Genomic DNA, 6,052 nt, shown 5'->3' on the forward strand with positions numbered 1-6,052 from the left:
TCACGTGACTAGTGGTTAAGGTAGGTTCGAAGCTAGGGTCCAAAGTCCAAAATGACTCATTGCCCAGTGGTTAAGGCCGGTTCGAGGCTAGGGACCAAGGTCACGTGGCTAAGGCTGGTTCGAGGCTAGGGTCCAAAGTCCAATTTGACTCATTTACTGGCCCAGAATCGGCTTATTATCCCTACTCTAGGTCAATAATGATCACATATTCTCAAAGAGGATTAGTTAAGGTGCTTTTATGCATCAGTTTCAACCGAGATTCCTTTTCTTTGAGTGGTATTTTGCTCGCTCAAAATGGAAGAAAAAAAAATCATGTTCATCATTTCATGATTTTTTTAATTCTGAGAGGAAAATTTGCACAGACGGTTAACAGAATTTTCAGTGTGTATGGTGATGATACCTTAGGAGAAAGCACTATCCGCAAGTGGTTTCCTCTGTTCAGAACCGGAAATTTAACTAGAAAGAACCAAAGCTCTCGGATAATCTTTCAACCGTTGATTATGACCAAATTCAAGTATTGGTCATAGATAACCCTCACTCTACGACACGGGATATCGCAGAAACGCTTAACATATCTCATGCAAGTGTCTCAAATCATTTAGGCCCTGCGGGATATGTTCTCGAAGTGAGGTTCCCCACAATTCGGCGAAAAATAATTTATTGGACCGCATATCCATTAGCTATTCCCTCCTGAAACTCCATGTTAATGATCCATTTTTAAAGAGGTTAATAACTGGGGATAAAAAGTGGGTCCTGTACAATAATATTTTGAGGATAAAGTCCTGGGAAAACGAAGTGACCAGCCGTTAACGACTCCAAAAACTAAAATTAATTTTGCAGTTGCATAATTACCAATACCCAGTTGGAATAATTAAAGGCAGCGGTTGACCAAAAGCGTCCGGCATTGGCTAATGGCAGACATAGTTTTTCATCACGATAACCTCTCATAAGTCCATCCTCACGTGCCTTTGTAGACCCGGCAGAAATAATTGGAGTGTGGCTGGGATGTGATCCTCTATCCACAAGACCTTGCCCCAACAGATTTTCACATATTTCGGGCCCTTCAAAACTCTCTTAACGGGAAACACTTTAATTCGCTCGAGGATGCAAGACACACATAGAGGAGTTAATTCCGCCTGTTTCTGGGAGAACGGAATTAAAAAAATTACCTGAAAGATGGCAACATGTAATATATCAAAATGGGTCATATATAATTGATTAAAAATATTTACAAGAATCTGAAGTTTTTATTGAAATCACCAGTAAAAACCACTACGAACTTATTTTACATCTGTTTAATAATAAAAGACAGACTACCAACAATTTTCATGCTGAAGTCTCAAGTCAAATGTATATATATCTGGGAGAATAGATAATCGTTGATGTTACTACTTCTGTTGGAACGCCACACTTTTACCCTCCCTCACAGCTTATGAGGCTCATCAGCCTACTGGAGGCAACTCGCAACGATCTGGCGATGGTGTGTAGCCCTACATGATACAACTTCAATCGTAAATCGTGAAGGTTACAGAAAATTGGTCCATGAAAGCTCTGTTTAAACAGTAATAATTCGTGGATCATGACCACTTCGACACTATCCTTGAATCCAGCTAAGCCAATGAGAAGGGGACTGACGAATAGCCTCAAAGGGACTATATATTGTAAATGTACATTTGTAATATTTATTAAAATAAACAAAAAAATAGATTCCTTGAACCCCTTCTCTCGGAAATAATTGAAATATCAAATACACTTCTTTTTATTTTTTTTAATCCGCGATAAATGAATGTCTAGTAGAATCAAAATTCAATAGAAAAATGTCAGAGATTCAATCTGCTAAATCAGGTATCATTATTCATTATATCATTAATCAATCATTAAATCAGGTATGACCATACTTATTGTAAAAGAAAATTTGGATCACCAGATTCATAAGTATTGCAATAAAGGAAAATTCAATTAATCTTTTTTGCGAAATCAAGACCTAACTAAATCTCCAGTTTTTACCTGATGATAAAACGTATAAGAAGCATAAATCAATAAATAAACAAATATCGATTAATATTAAGTGTCTTAATTTGAAAAGTTAATTTTAATTATTTAAATGTGAAATTATGAATATTACTTTTCTGAGTTCGAATCCGCCGTTTTTTTTACATCTAAATTTTAATTTTATCTTCCCATATCACAGCCCTCAAAGATTGGTGTCGTAATTGGAGGATTAAGATAAATTCCAACAAATCCCATCAAATCACCTTTACCCTTCGTCGTAAACCTACTGCCTGCCCTACAGTTTCATTTAATGATGTTACTCTTACCCCTGTCGAACAGATCCGCTACCTTGGACTACATTTGGACAAGCGATTAACCTGGAATCCTCACACCAGACTGAAAAGACAGGAAACTGCACGTCGATTTCGACTATTACAGCACTTACTAGACAAACTGTCTAACCTTCCAACACATTACAAAAGACTGATCTACATGACTGTAATAAGGCCAATCTGGATATATGGAGTTGAGATTTGGGGCTCCACTAAACCTTCGAATTTCTCTCGTATTCAATCCTTACAATCCAAAATCCTTCGTAAAATCCTCAATGCTCCTTACTTTGTCACAAGTAAAATCATACATAAAGACCTCAATGTTCCCTATGTATCCGATCTAGCCCGAACCAGATATCACTCCTTCCATTATAAATTCTCTAACCACTCAAACCCCCTAGTTTCTAATCTTGCATCCTCTTCCATTCCTGACAATCCTCCGAGGACGCCTGAAAAGAAGATCGCCAGCTAATGTAAAATATCATTAGAGTGCTACCAATGGGTAGTTTCTCTACACGCCTAACACTCAAATTTAACTTACATCAGATTTACTAAATGTATTATAATGTACAGTTGTAAATAGCAATAAATAAATATTAAAAAAAAAAAATTTTACCTTCTCCCCAAAAATACGAAACAATATAAACAAAAAAAAGCCCAGGAAGGAATAAGAAATAAGTAAGAGGGACTTAAGAGGAGAAGATAGTTAAGCCAAGAACTTAGTGTACACACATTGTTTGCGGGCTGTGTAAGTTGAGGCCAACCCCCTTCTCCCCCCGGCCGCAACTCAACATCATTATCAACGCTCAGCCTTTAACTGCCGTTTTAGTTAGGTATATGTGCGGTCGGTTCATTACCTTCTTCCTAAGTCAACGGCGACTTAGCTGGGGTAAGGACTTAGCTTTACGATACTTTACGCTCGGGGGCCAATGAATAGCTATTTTTTTGAGTGTCATTCGTGATTAAGTTAAGAAGGTTAATTAGTGTATTATAGATTTGATGACTTTTAAAACTTTTTTATTAATCATAATTAAAATTCACGGACGTGTTTGGTATATATGTATTTAAAGTATTTCGCTGTTTTAAATCAACCAATATATCAGCATGAATTTGAATTAACATTAAAAAATATATATATATCAAAGGAAGATGAAGGTTCGGTTAAACTATTAATTGTAAGCCGACGTGTCGCCCCACGTTGTAGGACTTCATTAGGACTTCTTGAATGGAAGTAAACAAAAAAAAAATGGCATGATAAAATGACAAAAAAATTTTTTTTGTATTCGATAAGCTTTGATGAAGCACTGCAACATGGGACGAAACGTTGGCTCCCATTAAATAGTTTAATTACTATTTAAGTAATAATTTTTTTACCAAGACTTTAAGATAGTTTAATCGAGCAAAGTGTAAAAAACGCCTGAAATTGGAAAACGGCGTGAAACATGCCAGTAATTATAGCGAGTATGTTGGTCGATGTAACAATGTGACAATTTCACAAGAAATCCTAATACAAAAAAAAGGCAATCGTTCCCACCCGGACCCGCCCCACTAAAACTCCTAGTATGCATAAGATATGCACATAAAGATTTTCAATTTAATTTAATAACAGAAATGATGCTTATTGATATTTAAAAAAACAAGAAATTTCTTCAGGATATTACAGTGTTTGAAAAAATAAATAATCAATAATAAATCAAAAACAAATCAGTATAAAAGAAATATGAAGGTTATAATATTTGAGTTTTAATTTATTAGCTCCAAAAAATCGTTCTCTATGTTTTCAAAATTGATTTTATAACAATTTACTATTACATTACTGTTTAAGATCAAAATGTAAATTTTACATAATTATATTTTCATTACATTTGTGTTCAATTCATTTATTAGATGTTCACTGTCTATTTTCATTTTTTCTCTACTTTTGTAGAACAGATATGTAAGAATTTTGCAACGAGAAATACGTAGATACTATTAAAACAACTTTTCTGAGAACTGTTGGTGTAAGGCATTCTGTTGAGTGAAAGAATAAATTTATGAAGATTAGATTATATCAGGGAATCAACGTGTTTTCGGATTTATGAAAGAATAATGAATTCAAGTAATCTTGTAAATAAAATAATGGTTGAAAATAGTTGCCTTGTCTTACACCTTTTAGCTGCTATGCTCAACTAACTTTTCCGTTGATATTTAATACATAATATTTAGAGCTCTAGCATTTTGTTTGGAATTTCAAGAGTGAAACTTAATTTTGGAAGATCTGAAACATAGATGTTTCCGTGGAAAATGACGTAATTTAATTTAGATCAAACATTATACTATTGTTGTTTAGAACAATAAAAATATTTTTAGCAAAAATAAACATTTACCGAAAATGGGGAAAAATGTTGGAAAGAATAAAATTTGATTTATTCTATACAATATGATAGTTATAACTTTTTTACGCCAGTCACAGCCACTCATAAGATGGATGTAGAGCTGTAATGAGCTGCAACACAAAGAGTTTTAAACTTTACTTAATCTTAACGTTTCGCAGAGAGCTCTACAGATAAGAAGGCTGATGTGCTTGACTACCCAAAACTCAGTGGATTCAATAGTTTGATTCTCAATAAGTGAAATAAAACTAAAAAAAAAATAAAACCTACTTATGACTTTTTCAAGTTTAAAGTTTATTAATTCATTAGTACTTAAAACAAAACCTCAATATTCCACAAAACAAATAATATTAAACAAATGAAAAACTCATATAAATTGAAGGAAAAATATCTATCGCTATTAACGGTATTGTGATATTACTCTAGAAAGGAAGGGGCAAACAAATAGATTATAACCAACATTTTTAAAATAAAATTTAAAAAAATCTGTAGTCAAATTAAATTAAACCATTAAAATCTAACATGAGAAGATGGTTGGGGCTGTGGTCGGAAAAAATACACCAATAAACAAAAATATTTTAATGTTTCTCTGAATTATGGATGTTATCTGGCTTTTTGTTTTTTTAGCCCTGGTGAAGACCTCAAATCCTGGTCGAAAAGTCAGAAATAAATAGTTTTGTTTATTTGTCTATTATTGCTGACCACATCCCTTCTCATCCCACATCTTCTCCTGATATTAATCTATGCTTTACAATTAACACCTCATTAAAACCTAACAATTGAGGAATGCACCGTTTTTTTTATTCCTCTTATGGTTTCGGATATATTTTATATCTACTTTTTATTTACTATTACTTTTCCTAAATAAGATAAAAATCAATAAATGACTAACTATCGATACTTGGAATCTCTTCCCTTCAGATGATAGTGATACTGTTGTTATGACAAGAAACTCTTGTTTAAATGTTAAAAAGAAATATTTATTTAATTTGAATAGAGATGAAGAAGATCTACCAAGGTAACATTTACAGGTTCGTTTTAATAAATTTTTTTAATTCAAAACATAAAATTATTTTTATTTGCATTCCTTAAAATCCTTTAAGTAGAAAAATTGACAACAAATTTTATTTAAAGAAAAGTAAAGAGAATAAATCAGTAGGAGGGGACGCCTTCCTATTAAACCAGTAAACAAGAGCCAAAACCATTTTTTTTCCAAAAAATAATAATATCATCCAAATGAGAGAAAAATTAGAACTTTTTTTATTTACTGATTGCCAAGGAAATTGTTAGTGTACATATGATATATTTGTTTCTCCCCCCCCCCTCCAAAAAAAAAATTGATTAATTTCTTATCTA

Source organism: Halyomorpha halys, unplaced genomic scaffold, assembly GCF_000696795.3.
Source record: "Halyomorpha halys isolate HHAL.00 unplaced genomic scaffold, Hhal_1.1 Scaffold1668.1, whole genome shotgun sequence".
In the NCBI taxonomy this organism is placed as follows: Eukaryota; Metazoa; Arthropoda; class Insecta; order Hemiptera; family Pentatomidae; genus Halyomorpha; species Halyomorpha halys.